At 35.8% G+C, this 12,500-nt stretch overlaps 20 non-coding genes across 20 annotated transcripts; all 20 read left to right on the top strand.

Annotated features, from left to right (window-relative positions):
* The first annotated feature begins 141 nt into the window (after nucleotides 1–141).
* Nucleotides 142–231, top strand: TRNAY-GUA (transfer RNA tyrosine (anticodon GUA)). The gene is given in 2 exon segments: nucleotides 142–178; nucleotides 196–231. It is a non-coding gene; the product is annotated as a tRNA-Tyr (tRNA).
* Nucleotides 232–471: 240 nt separating this feature from the next.
* TRNAS-AGA (transfer RNA serine (anticodon AGA)) lies at nucleotides 472–553 on the top strand. The gene has a single exon. It is a non-coding gene; the product is annotated as a tRNA-Ser (tRNA).
* Nucleotides 554–1,455: 902 nt separating this feature from the next.
* Nucleotides 1,456–1,545, top strand: TRNAY-GUA (transfer RNA tyrosine (anticodon GUA)). Its single transcript is given in 2 exon segments — nucleotides 1,456–1,492; nucleotides 1,510–1,545. It is a non-coding gene; the product is annotated as a tRNA-Tyr (tRNA).
* Nucleotides 1,546–1,785: 240 nt separating this feature from the next.
* On the top strand, nucleotides 1,786–1,867 carry TRNAS-AGA (transfer RNA serine (anticodon AGA)). Its single transcript has one exon. It is a non-coding gene; the product is annotated as a tRNA-Ser (tRNA).
* Nucleotides 1,868–2,769: 902 nt separating this feature from the next.
* TRNAY-GUA (transfer RNA tyrosine (anticodon GUA)) lies at nucleotides 2,770–2,859 on the top strand. Its single transcript is given in 2 exon segments — nucleotides 2,770–2,806; nucleotides 2,824–2,859. It is a non-coding gene; the product is annotated as a tRNA-Tyr (tRNA).
* Nucleotides 2,860–3,099: 240 nt separating this feature from the next.
* TRNAS-AGA (transfer RNA serine (anticodon AGA)) lies at nucleotides 3,100–3,181 on the top strand. Its single transcript has one exon. It is a non-coding gene; the product is annotated as a tRNA-Ser (tRNA).
* A 902-nt stretch (nucleotides 3,182–4,083) lies between these two features.
* On the top strand, nucleotides 4,084–4,173 carry TRNAY-GUA (transfer RNA tyrosine (anticodon GUA)). The gene is given in 2 exon segments: nucleotides 4,084–4,120; nucleotides 4,138–4,173. It is a non-coding gene; the product is annotated as a tRNA-Tyr (tRNA).
* A 240-nt stretch (nucleotides 4,174–4,413) lies between these two features.
* TRNAS-AGA (transfer RNA serine (anticodon AGA)) lies at nucleotides 4,414–4,495 on the top strand. Its single transcript has one exon. It is a non-coding gene; the product is annotated as a tRNA-Ser (tRNA).
* Nucleotides 4,496–5,397: 902 nt separating this feature from the next.
* TRNAY-GUA (transfer RNA tyrosine (anticodon GUA)) lies at nucleotides 5,398–5,487 on the top strand. The gene is given in 2 exon segments: nucleotides 5,398–5,434; nucleotides 5,452–5,487. It is a non-coding gene; the product is annotated as a tRNA-Tyr (tRNA).
* Nucleotides 5,488–5,727: 240 nt separating this feature from the next.
* Nucleotides 5,728–5,809, top strand: TRNAS-AGA (transfer RNA serine (anticodon AGA)). The gene has a single exon. It is a non-coding gene; the product is annotated as a tRNA-Ser (tRNA).
* A 902-nt stretch (nucleotides 5,810–6,711) lies between these two features.
* TRNAY-GUA (transfer RNA tyrosine (anticodon GUA)) lies at nucleotides 6,712–6,801 on the top strand. Its single transcript is given in 2 exon segments — nucleotides 6,712–6,748; nucleotides 6,766–6,801. It is a non-coding gene; the product is annotated as a tRNA-Tyr (tRNA).
* A 240-nt stretch (nucleotides 6,802–7,041) lies between these two features.
* On the top strand, nucleotides 7,042–7,123 carry TRNAS-AGA (transfer RNA serine (anticodon AGA)). The gene has a single exon. It is a non-coding gene; the product is annotated as a tRNA-Ser (tRNA).
* A 902-nt stretch (nucleotides 7,124–8,025) lies between these two features.
* Nucleotides 8,026–8,115, top strand: TRNAY-GUA (transfer RNA tyrosine (anticodon GUA)). The gene is given in 2 exon segments: nucleotides 8,026–8,062; nucleotides 8,080–8,115. It is a non-coding gene; the product is annotated as a tRNA-Tyr (tRNA).
* Nucleotides 8,116–8,355: 240 nt separating this feature from the next.
* TRNAS-AGA (transfer RNA serine (anticodon AGA)) lies at nucleotides 8,356–8,437 on the top strand. Its single transcript has one exon. It is a non-coding gene; the product is annotated as a tRNA-Ser (tRNA).
* A 902-nt stretch (nucleotides 8,438–9,339) lies between these two features.
* Nucleotides 9,340–9,429, top strand: TRNAY-GUA (transfer RNA tyrosine (anticodon GUA)). The gene is given in 2 exon segments: nucleotides 9,340–9,376; nucleotides 9,394–9,429. It is a non-coding gene; the product is annotated as a tRNA-Tyr (tRNA).
* Nucleotides 9,430–9,669: 240 nt separating this feature from the next.
* TRNAS-AGA (transfer RNA serine (anticodon AGA)) lies at nucleotides 9,670–9,751 on the top strand. Its single transcript has one exon. It is a non-coding gene; the product is annotated as a tRNA-Ser (tRNA).
* Nucleotides 9,752–10,653: 902 nt separating this feature from the next.
* TRNAY-GUA (transfer RNA tyrosine (anticodon GUA)) lies at nucleotides 10,654–10,743 on the top strand. Its single transcript is given in 2 exon segments — nucleotides 10,654–10,690; nucleotides 10,708–10,743. It is a non-coding gene; the product is annotated as a tRNA-Tyr (tRNA).
* Nucleotides 10,744–10,983: 240 nt separating this feature from the next.
* Nucleotides 10,984–11,065, top strand: TRNAS-AGA (transfer RNA serine (anticodon AGA)). The gene has a single exon. It is a non-coding gene; the product is annotated as a tRNA-Ser (tRNA).
* A 902-nt stretch (nucleotides 11,066–11,967) lies between these two features.
* On the top strand, nucleotides 11,968–12,057 carry TRNAY-GUA (transfer RNA tyrosine (anticodon GUA)). Its single transcript is given in 2 exon segments — nucleotides 11,968–12,004; nucleotides 12,022–12,057. It is a non-coding gene; the product is annotated as a tRNA-Tyr (tRNA).
* A 240-nt stretch (nucleotides 12,058–12,297) lies between these two features.
* TRNAS-AGA (transfer RNA serine (anticodon AGA)) lies at nucleotides 12,298–12,379 on the top strand. Its single transcript has one exon. It is a non-coding gene; the product is annotated as a tRNA-Ser (tRNA).
* The last annotated feature ends 121 nt before the right edge of the window (nucleotides 12,380–12,500 follow it).

The following is a 12,500-nucleotide window of genomic DNA, read 5'->3' as shown; positions in this document are numbered from 1 at the left end:
AAAGCAACACAGGAATAAGTAGTTGAATCTCTTTTGTGTAGTCAAATCATTTTTCATTTTGCTTGGAAAGTTGATAATGTTTAAAATTAACACTCAGTCATTTTAATAGCACGTAATATCACAGATGTACAATCATGGAATCCTTCGATAGCTCAGCTGGTAGAGCAGAGGACTGTAGAGGTGATTGGTACAGAAATCCTTAGGTCGCTGGTTCAATTCCGGCTCGAAGGATGATGCTTTTGATAAACTTAGATGTCAGTACTGACATTTTTCAAACCCAAAACTGTACCAAGTATAAAGCATTCTCCAAGTTATATTTTAAAAATCATTAACGCAGGTCACTGTGGTCAGGATTAACTTCCCATGGAAATCATCTCTGATACAATATTACTTCAGTCATCCTCACATCCTGAAATGAAGTAGCTCAACCCATAGAGAAAATTTTTGTGAAAACATCACATTGCATGAGAGGTAGTCGTGGCCGAGTGGTTAAGGTGATGGACTAGAAATCCATTGGGGTCTCCCCGCGCAGGTTCAAATCCTGCCGACTACGACCACATGGTTGTTTTATTTTTCAGAAAATTTACTAAAAGCTTGAAACCAGTGTTGCTCAGGGTGAGTCAGGAACTGGCACATCAAAATCTTTAGGATGCCTGTCTGTTCTCTCTTTCTCTATCCGTCATTCTCCTCCTCTACTTGAGACTGAGCCCAGGAATCTCAGCAGCCATACTAAGTAGCATTTATTAATTACAAATGCATTTTGAATGTCAAATTTGTAAGAAAGTTTTGTACATTTAGCAAAATATCAAATTCATTTGAAAGAAAATGATGTCCACTCAAAGTAAAAAGAGCTTTGGTTACTTTCAATGCACAACATTTTACTTTCAAATCGTGTCAGATGACTTTCAGTGCTAATTATTATATCATTAACCTCTCCTTTATTAAAAATTGTGCTTTAATGCAAAAAAAGAAAAATAATTGTCTGTGCATACTCTCATGTAGCACAATTATCTTCACTAGCTCAAAAGGGCCGCTCATTGTCCAAAATGAATTGTCAAATCAGAACAAACAATGGAATATCCCCATCATTCCTGGAACACTTGATTAGTTTACAAAACAAGCAAAATTTAAAAGAGTGTAGAAGGTTTGATAGGCTCAAGCATCTCTAATCTTGATGTAAGTTTGGCTACACTAAAAAATCTATTGAAAGTGCTTTCCAAACTAGCTCTGTAGCCAGTTGATAGTAATTGCACAAATATAAGTCAAACTATTAGTGATATTTTCCAAATGATTAAACATGACAATTTGTGTGATAAAGCAGCACAGGAATAAGTAGTTGAATCTCTTTTGTGTAGTTAAATCATTTTTCATTTTGCTTGGAAAGTTGATAATGTTTAAAATTAACACTCAATCATTTTAATAGCACGTAATATCACAGATGTACGATCATGGAATCCTTTGATAGCTCAGCTGGTAGAGTGGAGGACTGTAGAGGTGATTGGTACAGAAATCCTTAGGTCGCTGGTTCAATTTCGGCTCGAAGGATGATGCTTTTGATAAACTTAGATGTCAGTACTGACATTTTACAAACCCAAAACTGTACCAAGTATAAAGCATTCTCCAAGTTATATTTTAAAAATCATTAACGCAGGTCACTGTGGTCAGGATTAACTTCCCATGGAAATCATCTCTGATACAATATTACTTCAGTCATCCTCACATCCTGAAATGAAGTAGCTCAACCCATAGAGAAAATTTTTGTGAAAACATCACATTGCATGAGAGGTAGTCGTGGCCGAGTGGTTAAGGCGATGGACTAGAATTACATTGGGGTCTCCCCGCGCAGGTTCAAATCCTGCCGACTACGACCACAAGGTTGTTTTATTTTTCAGAAAATTTACTAAAAGCTTGAAACCAGTGTTGCTCAGGGTGAGTCAGGAACTAGCACATCAAAATCTTTAGGATGCCTGTCTGTTCTCTCTTTCTCTATCCGTCATTCTCCTCCTCTACTTGAGACTGAGCCCAGGAATCTCAGCAGCCATACTAAGTAGCATTTATTAATTACAAATGCATTTTGAATGTCAAATTTGTAAGAAAGTTTTGTACATTTAGCAAAATATCAAATTCATTTGAAAGAAAATGATGTCCACTCAAAGTAAAAAGAGCTTTGGTTACTTTCAATGCACAACATTTTACTTTCAAATCGTGTCAGATGACTTTCAGTGCTAATTATTATATCATTAACCTCTCCTTTATTAAAAATTGTGCTTTAATGCAAAAAAAGAAAAATAATTGTCTGTGCATACTCTCATGTAGCACAATTATCTTCACTAGCTCAAAAGGGCCGCTCATTGTCCAAAATGAATTGTCAAATCAGAACAAACAATGGAATATCCCCATCATTCCTGGAACACTTGATTAGTTTACAAAACAAGCAAAATTTAAAAGAGTGTAGAAGGTTTGATAGGCTCAAGCATCTCTAATATTGATGTAAGTTTGGCTACACTAAAAAATCTATTGAAAGTGCTTTCCAAACTAGCTCTGTAGCCAGTTGATAGTAATTGCACAAATATAAGTCAAACTATTAGTGATATTTTCCAAATGATTAAACATGACAATTTGTGTGATAAAGCAACACAGGAATAAGTAGTTGAATCTCTTTTGTGTAGTCAAATCATTTTTCATTTTGCTTGGAAAGTTGATAATGTTTAAAATTAACACTCAGTCATTTTAATAGCACGTAATATCACAGATGTACAATCATGGAATCCTTCGATAGCTCAGCTGGTAGAGCAGAGGACTGTAGAGGTGATTGGTACAGAAATCCTTAGGTCGCTGGTTCAATTCCGGCTCGAAGGATGATGCTTTTGATAAACTTAGATGTCAGTACTGACATTTTTCAAACCCAAAACTGTACCAAGTATAAAGCATTCTCCAAGTTATATTTTAAAAATCATTAACGCAGGTCACTGTGGTCAGGATTAACTTCCCATGGAAATCATCTCTGATACAATATTACTTCAGTCATCCTCACATCCTGAAATGAAGTAGCTCAACCCATAGAGAAAATTTTTGTGAAAACATCACATTGCATGAGAGGTAGTCGTGGCCGAGTGGTTAAGGTGATGGACTAGAAATCCATTGGGGTCTCCCCGCGCAGGTTCAAATCCTGCCGACTACGACCACATGGTTGTTTTATTTTTCAGAAAATTTACTAAAAGCTTGAAACCAGTGTTGCTCAGGGTGAGTCAGGAACTGGCACATCAAAATCTTTAGGATGCCTGTCTGTTCTCTCTTTCTCTATCCGTCATTCTCCTCCTCTACTTGAGACTGAGCCCAGGAATCTCAGCAGCCATACTAAGTAGCATTTATTAATTACAAATGCATTTTGAATGTCAAATTTGTAAGAAAGTTTTGTACATTTAGCAAAATATCAAATTCATTTGAAAGAAAATGATGTCCACTCAAAGTAAAAAGAGCTTTGGTTACTTTCAATGCACAACATTTTACTTTCAAATCGTGTCAGATGACTTTCAGTGCTAATTATTATATCATTAACCTCTCCTTTATTAAAAATTGTGCTTTAATGCAAAAAAAGAAAAATAATTGTCTGTGCATACTCTCATGTAGCACAATTATCTTCACTAGCTCAAAAGGGCCGCTCATTGTCCAAAATGAATTGTCAAATCAGAACAAACAATGGAATATCCCCATCATTCCTGGAACACTTGATTAGTTTACAAAACAAGCAAAATTTAAAAGAGTGTAGAAGGTTTGATAGGCTCAAGCATCTCTAATCTTGATGTAAGTTTGGCTACACTAAAAAATCTATTGAAAGTGCTTTCCAAACTAGCTCTGTAGCCAGTTGATAGTAATTGCACAAATATAAGTCAAACTATTAGTGATATTTTCCAAATGATTAAACATGACAATTTGTGTGATTAAGCAGCACAGGAATAAGTAGTTGAATCTCTTTTGTGTAGTCAAATCATTTTTCATTTTGCTTGGAAAGTTGATAATGTTTAAAATTAACACTCAATCATTTTAATAGCACGTAATATCACAGATGTATGATCATGGAATCCTTTGATAGCTCAGCTGGTAGAGTGGAGGACTGTAGAGGTGATTGGTACAGAAATCCTTAGGTCGCTGGTTCAATTCCGGCTCGAAGGATGATGCTTTTGATAAACTTAGATGTCAGTACTGACATTTTACAAACCCAAAACTGTACCAAGTATAAAGCATTCTCCAAGTTATATTTTAAAAATCATTAACGCAGGTCACTGTGGTCAGGATTAACTTCCCATGGAAATCATCTCTGATACAATATTACTTCAGTCATCCTCACATCCTGAAATGAAGTAGCTCAACCCATAGAGAAAATTTTTGTGAAAACATCACATTGCATGAGAGGTTGTCGTGGCCGAGTGGTTAAGGCGATGGACTAGAATTACATTGGGGTCTCCCCGCGCAGGTTCAAATCCTGCCGACTACGACCACAAGGTTGTTTTATTTTTCAGAAAATTTACTAAAAGCTTGAAACCAGTGTTGCTCAGGGTGAGTCAGGAACTGGCACATCAAAATCTTTAGGATGCCTGTCTGTTCTCTCTTTCTCTATCCGTCATTCTCCTCCTCTACTTGAGACTGAGCCCAGGAATCTCAGCAGCCATACTAAGTAGCATTTATTAATTACAAATGCATTTTGAATGTCAAATTTGTAAGAAAGTTTTGTACATTTAGCAAAATATCAAATTCATTTGAAAGAAAATGATGTCCACTTAAAGTAAAAAGAGCTTTGGTTACTTTCAATGCACAACATTTTACTTTCAAATCATGTCAGATGACTTTCAGTGCTAATTATTATATCATTAACCTCTCCTTTATTAAAAATTGTGCTTTAATGCAAAAAAAGAAAAATAATTGTCTGTGCATACTCTCATGTAGCACAATTATCTTCACTAGCTCAAAAGGGCCGCTCATTGTCCAAAATGAATTGTCAAATCAGAACAAACAATGGAATATCCCCATCATTCCTGGAACACTTGATTAGTTTACAAAACAAGCAAAATTTAAAAGAGTGTAGAAGGTTTGATAGGCTCAAGCATCTCTAATATTGATGTAAGTTTGGCTACACTAAAAAATCTATTGAAAGTGCTTTCCAAACTAGCTCTGTAGCCAGTTGATAGTAATTGCACAAATATAAGTCAAACTGTTAGTGATATTTTCCAAATGATTAAACATGACAATTTGTGTGATAAAGCAGCACAGGAATAAGTAGTTGAATCTCTTTTGTGTAGTCAAATCATTTTTCATTTTGCTTGGAAAGTTGATAATGTTTAAAATTAACACTCAGTCATTTTAATAGCACGTAATATCACAGATGTACAATCATGGAATCCTTCGATAGCTCAGCTGGTAGAGCAGAGGACTGTAGAGGTGATTGGTACAGAAATCCTTAGGTCGCTGGTTCAATGCCGGCTCGAAGGATGATGCTTTTGATAAACTTAGATGTCAGTACTGACATTTTACAAACCCAAAACTGTACCAAGTATAAAGCATTCTCCAAGTTATATTTTAAAAATCATTAACGCAGGTCACTGTGGTCAGGATTAACTTCCCATGGAAATCATCTCTGATACAATAATACTTCAGTCATCCTCACATCCTGAAATGAAGTAGCTCAACCCATAGAGAAAATTTTTGTGAAAACATCACATTGCATGAGAGGTAGTCGTGGCCGAGTGGTTAAGGCGATGGACTAGAATTACATTGGGGTCTCCCCGCGCAGGTTCAAATTCTGCCGACTACGACCACATGGTTGTTTTATTTTTCAGAAAATTTACTAAAAGCTTGAAACCAGTGTTGCTCAGGGTGAGTCAGGAACTGGCACATCAAAATCTTTAGGATGCCTGTCTGTTCTCTCTTTCTCTATCCGTCATTCTCCTCCTCTACTTGAGACTGAGCCCAGGAATCTCAGCAGCCATACTAAGTAGCATTTATTAATTACAAATGCATTTTGAATGTCAAATTTGTAAGAAAGTTTTGTACATTTAGCAAAATATCAAATTCATTTGAAAGAAAATGATGTCCACTCAAAGTAAAAAGAGCTTTGGTTACTTTCAATGCACAACATTTTACTTTCAAATCGTGTCAGATGACTTTCAGTGCTAATTATTATATCATTAACCTCTCCTTTATTAAAAATTGTGCTTTAATGCAAAAAAAGAAAAATAATTGTCTGTGCATACTCTCATGTAGCACAATTATCTTCACTAGCTCAAAAGGGCCGCTCATTGTCCAAAATGAATTGTCAAATCAGAACAAACAATGGAATATCCCCATCATTCCTGGAACACTTGATTAGTTTACAAAACAAGCAAAATTTAAAAGAGTGTAGAAGGTTTGATAGGCTCAAGCATCTCTAATCTTGATGTAAGTTTGGCTACACTAAAAAATCTATTGAAAGTGCTTTCCAAACTAGCTCTGTAGCCAGTTGATAGTAATTGCACAAATATAAGTCAAACTATTAGTGATATTTTCCAAATGATTAAACAAGACAATTTGTGTGATAAAGCAGCACAGGAATAAGTAGTTGAATCTCTTTTGTGTAGTCAAATCATTTTTCATTTTGCTTGGAAAGTTGATAATGTTTAAAATTAACACTCAATCATTTTAATAGCACGTAATATCACAGATGTATGATCATGGAATCCTTCGATAGCTCAGCTGGTAGAGCGGAGGACTGTAGAGGTGATTGGTACAGAAATCCTTAGGTCGCTGGTTCAATTCCGGCTCGAAGGATGATGCTTTTGATAAACTTAGATGTCAGTACTGACATTTTACAAACCCAAAACTGTACCAAGTATAAAGCATTCTCCAAGTTATATTTTAAAAATCATTAACGCAGGTCACTGTGGTCAGGATTAACTTCCCATGGAAATCATCTCTGATACAATATTACTTCAGTCATCCTCACATCCTGAAATGAAGTAGCTCAACCCATAGAGAAAATTTTTGTGAAAACATCACATTGCATGAGAGGTAGTCGTGGCCGAGTGGTTAAGGCGATGGACTAGAATTACATTGGGGTCTCACCGCGCAGGTTCAAATCCTGCCGACTACGACCACATGGTTGTTTTATTTTTCAGAAAATTTACTAAAAGCTTGAAACCAGTGTTGCTCAGGGTGAGTCAGGAACTGGCACATCAAAATCTTTAGGATGCCTGTCTGTTCTCTCTTTCTCTATCCGTCATTCTCCTCCTCTACTTGAGACTGAGCCCAGGAATCTCAGCAGCCATACTAAGTAGCATTTATTAATTACAAATGCATTTTGAATGTCAAATTTGTAAGAAAGTTTTGTACATTTAGCAAAATATCAAATTCATTTGAAAGAAAATGATGTCCACTCAAAGTAAAAAGAGCTTTGGTTACTTTCAATGCACAACATTTTACTTTCAAATCGTGTCAGATGACTTTCAGTGCTAATTATTATATCATTAACCTCTCCTTTATTAAAAATTGTGCTTTAATGCAAAAAAAGAAAAATAATTGTCTGTGCATACTCTCATGTAGCACAATTATCTTCACTAGCTCAAAAGGGCCGCTCATTGTCCAAAATGAATTGTCAAATCAGAACAAACAATGGAATATCCCCATCATTCCTGGAACACTTGATTAGTTTACAAAACAAGCAAAATTTAAAAGAGTGTAGAAGGTTTGATAGGCTCAAGCATCTCTAATCTTGATGTAAGTTTGGCTACACTAAAAAATCTATTGAAAGTGCTTTCCAAACTAGCTCTGTAGCCAGTTGATAGTAATTGCACAAATATAAGTCAAACTATTAGTGATATTTTCCAAATGATTAAACAAGACAATTTGTGTGATAAAGCAGCACAGGAATAAGTAGTTGAATCTCTTTTGTGTAGTCAAATCATTTTTCATTTTGCTTGGAAAGTTGATAATGTTTAAAATTAACACTCAATCATTTTAATAGCACGTAATATCACAGATGTACGATCATGGAATCCTTTGATAGCTCAGCTGGTAGAGCGGAGGACTGTAGAGGTGATTGGTACAGAAATCCTTAGGTCGCTGGTTCAATTCTGGCTCGAAGGATGATGCTTTTGATAAACTTAGATGTCAGTACTGACATTTTACAAACCCAAAACTGTACCAAGTATAAAGCATTCTCCAAGTTATATTTTAAAAATCATTAACGCAGGTCACTGTGGTCAGGATTAACTTCCCATGGAAATCATCTCTGATACAATATTACTTCAGTCATCCTCACATCCTGAAATGAAGTAGCTCAACCCATAGAGAAAATTTTTGTGAAAACATCACATTGCATGAGAGGTAGTCGTGGCCGAGTGGTTAAGGCGATGGACTAGAAAGCCATTGGGGTCTCCCCGTGCAGGTTCAAATCCTGCTGACTACGACCACATGGTTGTTTTATTTTTCAGAAAATTTAATAAAAGCTTGAAACCAGTGTTGCTCAGGGTGAGTCAGGAACTGGCACATCAAAATCTTTAGGATGCCTGTCTGTTCTCTCTTTCTCTATCCGTCATTCTCCTCCTCTACTTGAGACTGAGCCCAGGAATCTCAGCAGCCATACTAAGTAGCATTTATTAATTACAAATGCATTTTGAATGTCAAATTTGTAAGAAAGTTTTGTACATTTAGCAAAATATCAAATTCATTTGAAAGAAAATGATGTCCACTCAAAGTAAAAAGAGCTTTGGTTACTTTCAATGCACAACATTTTACTTTCAAATCGTGTCAGATGACTTTCAGTGCTAATTATTATATCATTAACCTCTCCTTTATTAAAAATTGTGCTTTAATGCAAAAAAAGAAAAATAATTGTCTGTGCATACTCTCATGTAGCACAATTATCTTCACTAGCTCAAAAGGGCCGCTCATTGTCCACAATGAATTGTCAAATCAGAACAAACAATGGAATATCCCCATCATTCCTGGAACACTTGATTAGTTTACAAAACAAGCAAAATTTAAAAGAGTGTAGAAGGTTTGATAGGCTCAAGCATCTCTAATCTTGATGTAAGTTTGGCTACACTAAAAAATCTATTGAAAGTGCTTTCCAAACTAGCTCTGTAGCCAGTTGATAGTAATTGCACAAATATAAGTCAAACTATTAGTGATATTTTCCAAATGATTAAACAAGACAATTTGTGTGATAAAGCAGCACAGGAATAAGTAGTTGAATCTCTTTTGTGTAGTCAAATCATTTTTCATTTTGCTTGGAAAGTTGATAATGTTTAAAATTAACACTCAATCATTTTAATAGCACGTAATATCACAGATGTACGATCATGGAATCCTTTGATAGCTCAGCTGGTAGAGCGGAGGACTGTAGAGGTGATTGGTACAGAAATCCTTAGGTCGCTGGTTCAATTCTGGCTCGAAGGATGATGCTTTTGATAAACTTAGATGTCAGTACTGACATTTTACAAACCCAAAACTGTACCAAGTATAAAGCATTCTCCAAGTTATATTTTAAAAATCATTAACGCAGGTCACTGTGGTCAGGATTAACTTCCCATGGAAATCATCTCTGATACAATATTACTTCAGTCATCCTCACATCCTGAAATGAAGTAGCTCAACCCATAGAGAAAATTTTTGTGAAAACATCACATTGCATGAGAGGTAGTCGTGGCCGAGTGGTTAAGGCGATGGACTAGAAAGCCATTGGGGTCTCCCCGTGCAGGTTCAAATCCTGCTGACTACGACCACATGGTTGTTTTATTTTTCAGAAAATTTAATAAAAGCTTGAAACCAGTGTTGCTCAGGGTGAGTCAGGAACTGGCACATCAAAATCTTTAGGATGCCTGTCTGTTCTCTCTTTCTCTATCCGTCATTCTCCTCCTCTACTTGAGACTGAGCCCAGGAATCTCAGCAGCCATACTAAGTAGCATTTATTAATTACAAATGCATTTTGAATGTCAAATTTGTAAGAAAGTTTTGTACATTTAGCAAAATATCAAATTCATTTGAAAGAAAATGATGTCCACTCAAAGTAAAAAGAGCTTTGGTTACTTTCAATGCACAACATTTTACTTTCAAATCGTGTCAGATGACTTTCAGTGCTAATTATTATATCATTAACCTCTCCTTTATTAAAAATTGTGCTTTAATGCAAAAAAAGAAAAATAATTGTCTGTGCATACTCTCATGTAGCACAATTATCTTCACTAGCTCAAAAGGGCCGCTCATTGTCCACAATGAATTGTCAAATCAGAACAAACAATGGAATATCCCCATCATTCCTGGAACACTTGATTAGTTTACAAAACAAGCAAAATTTAAAAGAGTGTAGAAGGTTTGATAGGCTCAAGCATCTCTAATCTTGATGTAAGTTTGGCTACACTAAAAAATCTATTGAAAGTGCTTTCCAAACTAGCTCTGTAGCCAGTTGATAGTAATTGCACAAATATAAGTCAAACTATTAGTGATATTTTCCAAATGATTAAACAAGACAATTTGTGTGATAAAGCAGCACAGGAATAAGTAGTTGAATCTCTTTTGTGTAGTCAAATCATTTTTCATTTTGCTTGGAAAGTTGATAATGTTTAAAATTAACACTCAATCATTTTAATAGCACGTAATATCACAGATGTACGATCATGGAATCCTTTGATAGCTCAGCTGGTAGAGCGGAGGACTGTAGAGGTGATTGGTACAGAAATCCTTAGGTCGCTGGTTCAATTCTGGCTCGAAGGATGATGCTTTTGATAAACTTAGATGTCAGTACTGACATTTTACAAACCCAAAACTGTACCAAGTATAAAGCATTCTCCAAGTTATATTTTAAAAATCATTAACGCAGGTCACTGTGGTCAGGATTAACTTCCCATGGAAATCATCTCTGATACAATATTACTTCAGTCATCCTCACATCCTGAAATGAAGTAGCTCAACCCATAGAGAAAATTTTTGTGAAAACATCACATTGCATGAGAGGTAGTCGTGGCCGAGTGGTTAAGGCGATGGACTAGAAAGCCATTGGGGTCTCCCCGTGCAGGTTCAAATCCTGCTGACTACGACCACATGGTTGTTTTATTTTTCAGAAAATTTAATAAAAGCTTGAAACCAGTGTTGCTCAGGGTGAGTCAGGAACTGGCACATCAAAATCTTTAGGATGCCTGTCTGTTCTCTCTTTCTCTATCCGTCATTCTCCTCCTCTACTTGAGACTGAGCCCAGGAATCTCAGCAGCCATACTAAGTAGCATTTATTAATTACAAATGCATTTTGAATGTCAAATTTGTAAGAAAGTTTTGTACATTTAGCAAAATATCAAATTCATTTGAAAGAAAATGATGTCCACTCAAAGTAAAAAGAGCTTTGGTTACTTTCAATGCACAACATTTTACTTTCAAATCGTGTCAGATGACTTTCAGTGCTAATTATTATATCATTAACCTCTCCTTTATTAAAAATTGTGCTTTAATGCAAAAAAAGAAAAATAATTGTCTGTGCATACTCTCATGTAGCACAATTATCTTCACTAGCTCAAAAGGGCCGCTCATTGTCCACAATGAATTGTCAAATCAGAACAAACAATGGAATATCCCCATCATTCCTGGAACACTTGATTAGTTTACAAAACAAGCAAAATTTAAAAGAGTGTAGAAGGTTTGATAGGCTCAAGCATCTCTAATCTTGATGTAAGTTTGGCTACACTAAAAAATCTATTGAAAGTGCTTTCCAAACTAGCTCTGTAGCCAGTTGATAGTAATTGCACAAATATAAGTCAAACTATTAGTGATATTTTCCAAATGATTAAACAAGACAATTTGTGTGATAAAGCAGCACAGGAATAAGTAGTTGAATCTCTTTTGTGTAGTCAAATCATTTTTCATTTTGCTTGGAAAGTTGATAATGTTTAAAATTAACACTCAATCATTTTAATAGCACGTAATATCACAGATGTACGATCATGGAATCCTTTGATAGCTCAGCTGGTAGAGCGGAGGACTGTAGAGGTGATTGGTACAGAAATCCTTAGGTCGCTGGTTCAATTCTGGCTCGAAGGATGATGCTTTTGATAAACTTAGATGTCAGTACTGACATTTTACAAACCCAAAACTGTACCAAGTATAAAGCATTCTCCAAGTTATATTTTAAAAATCATTAACGCAGGTCACTGTGGTCAGGATTAACTTCCCATGGAAATCATCTCTGATACAATATTACTTCAGTCATCCTCACATCCTGAAATGAAGTAGCTCAACCCATAGAGAAAATTTTTGTGAAAACATCACATTGCATGAGAGGTAGTCGTGGCCGAGTGGTTAAGGCGATGGACTAGAAAGCCATTGGGGTCTCCCCGTGCAGGTTCAAATCCTGCTGACTACGACCACATGGTTGTTTTATTTTTCAGAAAATTTAATAAAAGCTTGAAACCAGTGTTGCTCAGGGTGAGTCAGGAACTGGCACATCAAAATCTTTAGGATGCCTGTCTGTTCTCTCTTTCTCT

The sequence above is a fragment of the Pseudophryne corroboree genome, chromosome 4 (genome assembly GCF_028390025.1).
Source record: "Pseudophryne corroboree isolate aPseCor3 chromosome 4, aPseCor3.hap2, whole genome shotgun sequence".
NCBI lineage: Eukaryota > Metazoa > Chordata > Amphibia > Anura > Myobatrachidae > Pseudophryne > Pseudophryne corroboree.
This window is presented reverse-complemented; position numbering and strand designations above follow the sequence as displayed.